We start from the raw sequence: 13,341 nt of genomic DNA, 5'->3' as shown, positions 1-13,341 counted from the left end.
TTTTTAAAAATCAAACAAAATCTAGATAAGAAGATGTGATATGATTGCCAATAAAACAATCTTCCACCAGATACAAATCGAAATAGAAGTTAACTACTATATGTCACCGCAGGGTTTAAAAGGCTTAACCCATATCATTTTTAATTTTATTAATTTTGAACTGTACAGTATGTTTATCCATAGCTTTAACTTGGCTTAAACATGCTTTACAGCTCATGTTGAAAATGTAAAGTGTATATTTTTTTTTTCAAATTGCTTAGATAAATTATGTATTTTTTCAAACATTTATAACAAAAAGTTGAAATAATATGTTTTTTGTTCTAAAAAAAGAAGAGAAAAATCCCATATTTCCAAAATTTGACGGCGTTGTACATTTGACACGAAAATGCAACGAAAATTTATTAACCTTTCTTATATCAACACCTACCTATTGCCGTAGCAAAAAAAGAAGTGCACCACCATATATTTTTTTCAACACCGATTATGTTTTTACAGTCATATAAACCAAAAAATCAGGTTAGCAAAAAAACGTTTAATTCTTGAAATGTGTGGCTCCTCAGAGGTGTACATCCTTACGCCTATTGAAAAATCCTATTATTATCAATTATTTTTTAAGGTATGTTGAACACATTTTATATAAATACCTGTAAGTTACGTATATTGAATGCAGAAGCCTTATGATATGTCTTCACAAATTGACCATAGCTGTGTAAAAATCCAGAGGTTTTTGAATAACAGAAAATATACAAATTGGTAGCAATAGTTATCAAAGGTACCAGGATTATAATTTAGTACGCCAGACGCACGTTTCGTCTACATAAGACTCATCAGTGACGCTCATATCGAAATATTTATAAAGCCAAACAAGAAAAAAGTTGAAGAGCATTTAAAATCCGAAATTCCAAAAAGTTGTGCCAAATACGTCTAAGGTAATATATGCCCGGGATAAGAAAATCCTTAGTTTTTTTTCGAAAAATTCAAAGTTTTATAAACACAATGAAACAGGAAATTTATAAAAATGACCACATTATTGATATTCATGTCAAATGATTCACCATCTACTTCTAGAATAGTGAGAGACCAAAAGAGTTGAAAACGTACCATTTAATTTTGAAAAAAAACTCATTGACATTTTTGTCAAAGTTGAAATCTTTAAAATCGATGTTTTATTCAGTTCAGTGTTGTTTGTTATTGAAGTATAAACTATTTATTTAGATAAATTTAAAATGTAAAATATTGGTTGCTAAACATTTTTTACACAGTATAATTGATTTTTCTGATTAAAAGCTTTACAGACTTGAATTGACGTTGTCGTTTGATACACATAAAAAGTAATCTGTCATTTATACCTGGATTAAATTATATGCTACATTAATTTTCGTTAATTTCCTAGTGAGCACACCTGATTGCACTTTGCCACCTGGTGTTTACATTTGAAATAGCCTATAAAGATTTAAGTATCAAATTTGTTTAAAAAAAACTGTTAGTCGCTATCTAATTTACAAGCGTTAAATAGATACTTTACAAAAACCATGATTATACATGGAGATTTTTAGTGATAAATTATAAGTGCTTACGATGTGTATAATTATGTTTACTTTATAGTTTGTTTTTTTGTTGTTGTTGAACTACAAAGTTCCAGTTGGTCTTGGAACGGTATCTGTGCATCCACTTTTTTGGTTTCAGCTTGGGTGTTTCTAATGCAGATTGGCTCAGATGTGTGATTATAACGCATGAGTTTTTTTATAGTGTTGTTTTCATTTTGTATACCCTTCTGTTTAAATTTTACTTAAATTTTACATTATTGGGAATAGTATATGTCAGTTTGTTTTAATATACTGTATGCAATATCGATAACAAAAACTTTTTCTTTTTAGTATCTTAGTCAGATCAATTTACATGTTTGTTTGAATTTTAAAGTTTTTTATGTTGTATGTTTGAGATGTATGTTTGAACAATTGTGGCTGCTGCTTGTGATATCAATTGATGTCACATTAATCAATTGGCTTGCAATAAAACCGGATTTAAGCCACCATTTGATGCAGTACCAAGCGAAAAAATATGTCGGTTGTGTTCTATTCGTTCTTTTTGTCGAAATATTTAAAAGTGTTAGATTTTGAATAAACGTTGAAATTATGTTGTTTTTTTAATACTTTTATTTTCATTTGCGGTGTCCTCTTTACTATAAAAACATAAAAAGCAACTCGTTACTGAATTTTACTTACCAGGTTACAGACAGGACGCAACAAAATAGTCAGGAACGTTTTAAGGTACCGGAGTTCTGTAAATTTATGTAAATCATTTGTTCGCAAGTGTTGATTTTTTGTGTTTTATTTCTCCCTTACTATTGTCTTCTTTCAGAATGCATCTCGCGCAATATGTACGCAATTTATTTTATTTCAAAATTAGTAAAAATAGACGCCATACTGCAGTTTCGAACTTTACAATTCAGAAAAAAAACTTAATTACTGAGAATAAGTTCTATGCATTAATGTTATGTAATTTAATAAAATATAGATATTCTAGTAAATTGTTCCTGTCTTTTTTCTAAACAGATATTGTACAGTGAAGTGTGCTTTCCACGTTAATGTTATTTTGTTTTGTTCCGCCAATTGAGGGGTGTTTCGGTACTCGAATATAGTCTGAACCTTGAACATAAATAGTGTGTCAATCCAAAATTCGGAACGTCGTCAGACGTTGTCTTTAATAATATGCACATGTTGATTCTACTTTAACGAATTTGGCATTATTCTTGTTGCATGTTAGCGCCTCGATTTAATTCAAAATTTAAAACTTTTCTAGACATAGGACTATTTAGTTTGGGTATTTTTTTTAAGATCATATGATGAAATGAAGATTTTTTTATGTTTTTATATCGACGAAAAAGCTCGTTCACACCTCGCAAAAATGTTTTCATGGGTGACATACTTCACGCGTTTCTCAAAAATAAATGAATTTAGATACTGGAGGAATTCATTACTAAAGATTAAATGCAAATTCATGCATCATTTTCATTTTCTGTAAAATATGTTAATCAATCGTTAAAAAGTGAAAGAGGGAAATAATAAAAAAAAAATGTAAAATTATCGCTCCTGGGTGGGCTTCATGGTTTTTCTAATCATAAAATACTAAAATTATTGTTTAAATTGCACGAGTCTTTGAGCACATGATAATAATCAACCATTATGAGTAACCAGTCTCATATTTTGATGCTGGGAGAGAATGCTTTTTATATTCATTGCTGATATCATTTGTTCATTTATTCCTCTCAATTTCTCAAGCTATGATCATTTAAAAATTAATTTAAAGATGAATATTAAAAAAAAACCTAATACACGTTTTTTTTATTTTTTATTTTTTTGTTTTTTTTTTTATGGTGGTGTTTTTTTCTTGTCAATATGAATTTGAAAGAGTTTACTTTTATTTGCGCTGTAACAGGAAGTTAAGGAAGTTCGCTACTCTTGTCTTTGACTTTTTGTCAGATTTTCGGAATCCTCTTGTTTTATCCATATAGTGCCAATAAAAAATTTGCCAACAGACCCCTACTTTTCCTTTCATAATTTAATTGCATATAGTTTTAAAAGTCATTTCTGAAAATTTTATAGAATCTTTGTTATTTTTTTATAGTTTTGGAAAGGAAAAAGTTGTCGATGTTAAATATATGAAAAATCTAGAGAGAACTATTTCTCGCCAAATTTTCAATTGATTATATCTCAAAAAGTAGATCACGGATAACATAACTTGTTATTTCAAAACAGAAGAGCGAACATCCTTAAACTACTGTATTATCTTGCAACTTGGCCTGAATAGTTTTCCTTCGTAAATATGCATTAATAGCAGAGCATTGACAAATCATTAAAACATTGCATCTTGACTTATATTGCATTCTGTGTTATCCGTAAAATTTTGTCATGTTCATGTTAAATTGATAGTAATTTATTTTGTTACATACAACGAAACTCATATTTTGCTAAGTCACTTTGAAATCATGGACACTTAGTTATATCTGACTTATTTTTTACATAATTTTATGCTTAACCTTCTTTATACCATTTAGGTGCCACCAAATAAATTATCAGTACATTCAAAATAAATGTGTCAATGATTGTTTCCTTTTATCACCTTCACTATTTTTTTAAATATATTTGGCGTTTTCAAAATACTGATTTTATCAATAATTTAATGGTCATAAAGAAAAAAGCCATGAATAGAGAATAAGACATACTGTTTATATTATTAAATGCGGACAATGTCCTTAGTTGAATCATTTAATCAGTAAAACGTTTGACGTTAACGCATGCGCTATATGTTCGCGGTCCAAAAAAACCTATTGACATGTAAATGGTTTAAGTAAATTTGGTGGAAAATAAAAATTGATGTTTATAATAACGTCCTAAAAAGAACGCTGCTACTATTAAAAACCAATACTGCTATAAATAGTGGTAATATGTGGCTTTATTCAACATTCTCATATAAATCGGTGAACAAATAAATTGGTCAAACAATCACATACAGCCGATGACTTTTCCATATCAAATTCAATTATTTTCTGACTTAACTCAGTAACTATCACATAAATACGAACATCATCATATTCTATGGATAATACAGAATGCAATATCAGTCAAGATGCAATGTTTTGATTATTTGGCGTTTTTTTTCTATTTATCTATAACATGAACAAATCAAAACTTTGATATACTATGATATAGTCGGAAAGTTATATTTCGCATTTAGCGAATTAGATTAATATTACTTTGTATTTCGTGATTAATTTCTTTTTTTTTGGACAACAACACCGATCTTTTTACGTTATTTTTCTTTTCTAATTTTCTAATTGAATATAATAAATATTTCTTCTGGTTTGATGATAATACATAATTTAAAAGAAAACGTGACTTAGTATAAGTTAAAACAAAAATTATATCTTTCGTATATACTTTTCTAGTTTGAATAATCGTCTTGTATTTTTAAATTTAGATAGTTATATACAAAAGTAATGCTGTGCCTGAAAACCCACCACATCCTATTTGAGTAGTGTCTCAATCAAAACTATTGTATACGTTTAAAAGATTCTTACTTAAAATAACATGTGTATTCAATGAAAATAAATTATGCTGATTTGCTAATCAAGATAGGATAAATATATAGAACTGTTTTATAGATTTGAGTAGAGACTGATTAGTTGCAATTTAGTTCCAATGTATTTGTTTAATCACTTAATAATATATATTTATTTATTTTGGTTTTGTCTTCTTTGTTTCCCTATATTATACAACAGAGTGTAAGAAGTTGCAAGTTAACAGATGATCGAAGCAAATGTGTACAGCAATCCGCAAATGTCCCCATTCTGATCAATAGTCTTAGTTTCATCAGTGGACATTGATTTTCTGTTGGTTTTAATTTAAATACATTGTAGCTGCTGGAATGGTCATGTGTCTGGGGGCAGAGGTCCTCACAAATCTGAAAAGCTTTCATCGTTCAGAGTTTCTGGAATATATTATAACCATGATAACAATAGTGTACGTATTTTAAGAAATTTATTTGTAAAATGTAGAGAAAATTCAAACTTTTTTTTAACTCGTCTAGTATTGCTTGGCTCTATAGTTTGACTGTTTATCAAAACCAATCATAAATGTCACTAGCAAACCAATTTTGATCTGAAACTATTAACTTAATCTGAACAGCTCTTGAAAGACTGAACAATTAATTATAAAATCCTATTAAATTTTTCAGTCAGTTATAAGACTTATCCACTGCGATAATTCAATACTGTGCAGTGAATTCCCTTGCAGTCAATTATGATCTATCCAGTCTATGTCCAATAGTTGTATTTTACCTGCAGACTTCAACATCGTACTGAATTGTCTCAAATGCAACTTAACAATACTGAATTGAATGCAAAGCTGATTCTTTAGTTCGCTAAGACTCAAAATTGTCGTTCGAATCAAACAATTTGGAAAACTAATCTAGCTACAAAGCATTTAGAACCATTAAGATACTAATGGAACATGTTGATATCAAAATAAATAAAACGTTTCATATTTTATTAAAAATTAATCATTGTTGCCATGTTGGCCATACAATCCATACATTATTTGTTTGCTATTTTTACTTCTTTTTCAAAGAGTTATATTATATCTAATAACCAATCAAATCTATTATCAGGTAACAGAATAATGGCACCAGTTGTGTGTTTTGTTACAATAGTTAACAAAGAACTAGTGGTTCGCCTAGAAAACGAAGAAAATCTAACTTTTTAAAACGAAATACAACCTACGTATACAAAGTGTCGACAAATCTGGCGTATACTAAATTAAGTTCTGGTATCTATGATGAGTTTATAGACAATATTTTGTTTCTAATTGTTTTTGTTAAAAGCTATCTCAATGTACAAGATTTTAAAATTAAAAGGAATAATGGAAGGGTAACAAAATATCCATATTATTATCAGTACTTTCAGAACTAGGCATATGTAACTGAGCTGTCATCTTAATCACAAAATACGTTACTAAATACTGACCGATAATGAAATTAACGGTACATTCAATATTGGACCAGTTGCGTATTGCAAAAATTAATGTCTCTTCGGTGATGCCCGAACAAGAATATTTGAAAATCCATAAACTTATTAAAAAAAATATGGGATTATGAACCAAAAACGACAAAAGTATAGCCATAGTCGTGAAAGGAATCAGATCTTTGCATGAGGGATATATTTTCCTAAATTTAAAACATTTTCAAAAAATATGTAAACATCAAATTTTAAAAACACAATATTCGTATTTTCATTAAAACAGACACACAAGCATGTGGAGCTAACTAGTTATTCCAAATCTCAGATTAACTTCTTTCAACGACCAGTTAAAATATGAACTGAACATACATCAACGAACAATAAATGGTAAAAAGGTACTTACAAATAATGTAAAAACAAAAACAATCGAAACACCATAGGTAAAATTAAACACTGATATAATACCCTCTTTAAAAAAAAAAATTGTTATTTTAATTTCAACAGCTCTAAAAAAAAAAACCAGTTTTTTCCTATTTATTTGTCAATCTTATCTACAGTACTGTTCAGACAATTCGTTTGCGGTCAATTAAGACCTATTTAGTCTTGGTTCAGAATGTCCAGAAATCACCAGTACGAAACATCAACATACTGAACTTTTGAAAACATACTGCATGATCAATAATTGATTGACTGCCAGCAAAGCGTCTAAACAGTACTGCATTTTCAAGTGGAAAATATCTGCAAAAATAAGCTCTTAACAAGGCTTAACGTTTTCTTCAATGCTCTTCAACTTTGTACTTGTTTTGCTTTATAATTATTTTTATATGAACGTCACTGATGCGTCTTATGTAGACGAAAAGCGCGTCTGGAGTATTAAATTATAATCCTGGTACTTTGATAGCTATTTCTTTACTAAGACTTTTCAGACTTTTAGCCGATGTTAAGTTCAAAATGCTAAGGCTTAAATTCATTAACTTGTAACCGCATCAAAGACAGTTACCTGAATCAAGCAGAAAGTACTAAGCAAGGCGACAAAGTATCTCGGGGATTATGAAATCCAAATTGGATAATACTTTTTGAATATAAAAGGGCTCATATAACTGACGATAAAATGCTATTTAACCATAAATTATTAGTTATACTTGCATTTAAACGATTTTGTAGTTTATGGACGTTATTGGATTGAATTTATTTATTCCTTTACTATCGGACAAAATAATGACTTCAATTTGTATAAATAGACATAATTTATTCGTTTTTCTATGTACTTCTTGACATTTCATAATTGTATTATATCGATATGTGATACTTTATCAAATTAACAATCGTTATACTAAATAGCCTATGACAAGATAACCCCACACTTTTCATACTCTCAAACATAATTATTAGATAGCTTTATAGTTGTCTGATAACGTGACTATTATTTACTGACGTGCATATGGATCTTATCAGCAGTTACTGTAACATGTATACTATTTAAACTTTAATGAAGAATTATTTACATATTTGTCAATGTTATTTAAATGGCTACACTACAGAAGTGGCAGTGGGACAATGACAAAATCACTAGCAGAAGACACCCAACAATACCAGGCAAAACAAAACAAAAAGTTGCTGAAAGAAAAAGAAAGTTTACAAAATACTACTTAATAAATAAAAAGAACAGGATTCTGATACCTCAACGATCCACATATTTTATTATCCAAGTAAGCTATTTAAAAACAGCAACCTCCCATCACAGAAACATGAAAGGAAACTAACGCTATGAAATATCATATCAACTGGGATATATATACTCCGAATTTCGTCCGTATGTTGATCTATAGTCAATCAGAACCTGTTGGATAACTATTGAATTGGCAATCATAACACATCTCTGCAGTTTTATATCTATATAAAGCGCTATTTGAAGACTGAAAATAGGAAAGCCAAAAAAATCTTAGCTAAGTTGAATTCTTTTCAATTTCCAGCTGATGTCAAGTTATGAGACGTACTTCACTGTATCCCTCATATTGACATACATGTATCAAAAAGATTGTCTGCACATGATTCATACAGTAAATAATGTTTTGAAATTAACCCTATATAACAAAACCCTTATTTGTATAGAAATTATTTCCCCGCGTATATGTTTTCTAGTTATTGTTATTCCTCTGTAACAAGAAAAAAAAAAGAGATCGACAAAATGTTTGTTCGTTCAATTGTATGAATGTCCATGTGCCAATTCGATCGTAAAAAGTAAAATAACAACATCTAAAATGCTAAATGTAAAGTTTCTAAGCAAATTGCAAAATTAAAAGCTCAAACACATCAGATGAATGGATAACAACTGTCATATTCCTGACTTGGTACTGGCATTTTCTTATGTAGAAAATGATGGATTAAACCTGAATTTATAGCTAGCTAAACCTCTCACTTGTACGACAGTCGCATAAATTCCATTATATTGACAACTTTGTGTGAGGAAAACAAACAAACATTATTGGTAAAAATGTCAAAAATAGGGGGACAGCAATAAACATTGTGCTATACTCATAAAAACTATAAAAACAAACAAATATGTCAACAAAGAAAAGCAACAAAAGCTTTAAAACAAACATTAGCAATTCGAAAGACTAGAGTACAAAAATTTACCATTGCACAATAATACAATTACGGGATGTATAAATACCGAGGCACGTCAAATTGATATCAACAAAAATAGAATAAACAGTAAAAGTTATATTTAAAAAGACAAGAATAGAATACTATAGTTTGAATCTTTACTTCAAGACCATCGTGTATTATTTGTGTAGTTTATGCGAAATATTTATCAATAAGGGCTTGATATCTTCCGATGAATAAAGGCAACAGTAGTATACCGCTGTTCAAAGTCATAAATCGATTGAGAAAAAAACAAATCCGGGTTACAAACTAAAACTAAGGGAAACACATCACCTTTAAAAGGAAAACAACGAAACAACAGAAACATGAAGTGCAACATACATAGAAACGAACTATTAGATAACAAGTGCTATATTCCTGACTTGGTACAGGACATTTTATGAAAAAAATGGTGGGTTGAACCTGGTTTTGTGGCTAGCTAAACCTCATGCGTTATGGCAATGATAAATATACCGCTAAAATTACAACTTTGATAAGACGTTCTTTAACATACCCCTGGTTCTTCAACTTTTTGCTCAGACACTGGTGACGTTTTACAAAGTCTGGGTAGCAGTTGCAAGCTTTTGAATACCGAATGAGTTAGGCAATGTTTATCCGATATGCAGGTGAAAGTATATTGCTAATAAGGTGGAGGAAATTAAAATCGTCACGTTTGTCATTGATTCTAATACTGAGATAACAGCTAGTGTTAAATTCGAGATATAAGCCTAAACATGAAGCAGAGAAAGCCGTGTCTGTTGTTTCTTTTATTTCTAGTTCTGGTGGATATATTACTGGAATCCAATCAGAAACATATGTTTGTAAATGGAAAGAACATCATCAATATATCTGAATGTGAAATTAAATGATCTGGGTTCTTATATCTTCTTGTTTTTGACAAGTGCATGAAGGAACTCCGACTCATATGAAAATACAAAGAGGTCGGCAAGGAGAGGTACACAGTTCCAAATCTAGGTCCGCAATGCTCTACGAATTCGTACTTTACTTCACTGACGTTTTAAGAAGAAGCGCTTCTGGCGTACAACATAGAAATCCTGATATCTATAGTGAATATATTTATAACCACTTGTTTTTAGCCGCTGCTGGTGGAGCTTTCTGTACAGAGAGTATCGCCAGCCCAGAAGTAAGGACGTTGTGTTGACATGAGTTATCATTGTAATGGTCAAAATTATCAACTAGCTTTTGACTAAACTTTAAATTATTCGATATACTAAGGATTTTCTACGCCAGAAAGGAAAAGATAAGATTGGCTGGTTTTCAATGCTCATCAGCGTCGTACTGACGTTCTGGTTCGAGCTCAATTGATTAGTCTGTTTTAAGACAACACAAGCGTCTTGCGTACAACACTTGCAACATTGTAATCCTAGTATCTATGTTGAGTTAATTTACTGGGTAAATGTAAACGCTGGGGAAGATTTCCTGCATGAGAGAATCAATGGTGCGGGTATTGTTCTCTAGACAGAAACTCTCTGCTTTAATGTTGATATTGTCTTGAAACAGGCTTAAAAATACAATAAGGTCCCCCATCTCGTTCCTCAAGCAAACAAGAAAAAAATAATATACAAGCCTTTTCTAAGTAATCGTAGCAATATTTCAATATAATAGTTTAGATAGCTAAAATAATCATTGTCACCTCTAGCTGATTCCAACATTATAGTATCACCACCCCAGTAGCCAGTATAAGCTTTTGATTTCAAATATTTTGGTACCGTAAATGTTATTACTACCACTGGGTCGATGCCTTAGCTGGTGGACTGTTAGTCCCCGAGGGTATCACCAGCCAAGTAGCCAGTACTTCGGTACTTGCATGAAAATACGGATTTTTTGGTGTTATTAAAATTTGCTGTTACAAAATGTTAGAAATTATTATAAATTAAGGAATGGATCTCCCTCATGCAACGCTCTGATTCCTTTCACGGATTTGGCTATACCTTTTGGACCTTTTGGATTATAGCTCTTCATCCTTTATATAAGCTTTGGATTTCAAATATTGTGGCCACGAGCATTACTGAAGAGACATGTATTATGGTAATGCGCTTATGGTGCAGGACAATTGGTACCGTTAATGTTATTAACGTGAAAAATGATATAATGAAAGCTTGTTACTATTTGTAGTACAAGATACAATCATATGTAAATTACGTGCATTCGTTAAGTGTATCTCAAACAACTTTACTGTTATTGCAATAATTGGGATCATGTTCACATAAAATATTAATCCGCTTTTATTATCTATTTTCAAACACCATCTAGTAAGCGTATAGTTATTTAAAATTTACTGTATAATTAATATTATATATATGTATATGCTCGGAAACGGGCCCTTTAATTGGATTAGATAAATATTCTTTTTCTTATTCTTATTCGTATGCAATTAAATTTGAAGACATGTATGCATTCTACCAAAATATTTTTTTTTCCATCGTTCTCAAGAATATATTTTTGAATGGAAATTTATACTTTTTGGTGTTAATGTATGATTTTAATCAATAATATTAAAATGCTAGTGATATGATTGTCGGAAGCAACCGTTTTTGTCATAATCGGCAGCAGGCATGTTCAAATCCTACAATACAATTCAATAACAAAATGGGGAAAAAAATTTAATGCCCCCTTATAATTCTATCAGGAATCTTTAAATATCAAATTCAAACTTCAAATATTAAAACTCAAATTTTAATTTGAGGTTTTGAACATGCTTTATCAAATACTAGTTATGTAATTAAGTCTATTTAGTATGCAAACAATTCTCATTTATATTTCCATCACATAGTTGCATTTATTCGGTTAGTTTCTCATGTCATAATATTAAAATCGAATGAAAAAATGCTGACGAGTGGTAAAATCTGGTGAAAAAATAAGTTATTTAGAGCAGTTTATAAAATGTGCGAATATATGTTAATTTTTATTACATAACTACTTATATAACTTTTTAGGGCCTGTGAACTGAAACTTCACGGGTTTGAAAACATGTCAAGAAGCCTGGTCACGGGATATTGATGCCTGTATAAAATAGCATGTACTGCGGATGAGTTTTAAAGATAAGAATCCATCCTGCAATTCCAGATCCAGATTGACATTGAGCTAGCCAATCGGTAAGTCTTAATAAAGGACAAAGATAAATAATTGTTTAACTGAATATTACTAAATTGTTCAATTAAATATTTTAACAAGAGATAAAGGTGAAAACACGAACGATTTAGAAAGATTTAATGACCATTTAAATTTCTGATCTGAAATCTCTGAACAATAAAAGGTGGTGTTCTGTTACTGTTTAAACAGTTGTTCGGTATTTAAACATCGCTGCCGTAAACAAAATCGATATAAAATACTTGAGCAGGAGATTCCAATATTTATGATTGTGACAAAATTTTACATCGGTCTAAAACCAAGTAAAGGTATCAAGAAAAGTAAAAAAAGAAAAATTTAGATATGAGAAGTGCTTAAGTAATGCAGTTGTCCATCTGATTGTTTTGCCTTTTCTAAAGTGCTAACCCAGGTTATTTTTTTATTATATCATATATATTTATTATAACTGTTCCAATTTTATATATCCAGAAATCATTATTTAAAATTCTTAGCATGATATAGTAGACATTATTACCATAGGGTCAAAGATCGATGTGATACATAAAAAATGCTTTGGTTAGGAACGAAGCACATTGTATGTTCTTTTCTTCTCTGGACAAATGCATATCAATTTCCACTTCGATCTATAAAATGATTATTTGGATGTTTTCTAAGGAATGTAAAATATGATCTAGTCTTTTCATTTGATATGAAAACAAGAATTTTTATTGACAGTAAGAAAGAAGGATTTCAAAAAGTTTTTTTTTCGATTTTACCAAGTCTTTATCATGCATTCAAATTGGAAAATAAGATAAAAAATAGTTTTTATCCTTCAATGATACACATAAAAAAAAGGCCAAATAAAGAACGAAAGTGAAAAGCGACACGAAATTCCGAAAATTTAAAAAAAAAACAGCAACGGGTATCTACTCCTTAAAGTATCCTTAGTATTTCCAAAAAAAATAAAAGTTTGGTAAACATTCCATTTAACGTTTTGATAATGTATCTAATTCTAGGTATTTACCATGTTTACATGTCCGAGTTAATACCAAACGCAATTACTAAATAGCATAATACGTTCTCTGCTA

At 30.0% G+C, this 13,341-nt stretch overlaps 1 protein-coding gene across 1 annotated transcript in view; it reads left to right on the top strand.

Moving 5' to 3' along the window:
* LOC134684850 (uncharacterized) overlaps positions 1-13,341 on the top strand; it is a 33,471-nt gene that overhangs the window by 11,798 nt on the left and 8,332 nt on the right. Inside the window, exon 2 of the mRNA XM_063544160.1 lies at positions 12,121-12,279. The gene's annotated coding sequence lies outside the window, so the exon portion shown is untranslated. The remainder of the gene's footprint in view (positions 1-12,120; positions 12,280-13,341) is intronic.

Source organism: Mytilus trossulus, chromosome 9, assembly GCF_036588685.1.
Source record: "Mytilus trossulus isolate FHL-02 chromosome 9, PNRI_Mtr1.1.1.hap1, whole genome shotgun sequence".
Taxonomy (NCBI): domain Eukaryota; kingdom Metazoa; phylum Mollusca; class Bivalvia; order Mytilida; family Mytilidae; genus Mytilus; species Mytilus trossulus.
The sequence above is the reverse complement of the archived record's forward strand: the minus strand, read 5'-3'. Positions and strand labels throughout refer to the sequence as shown.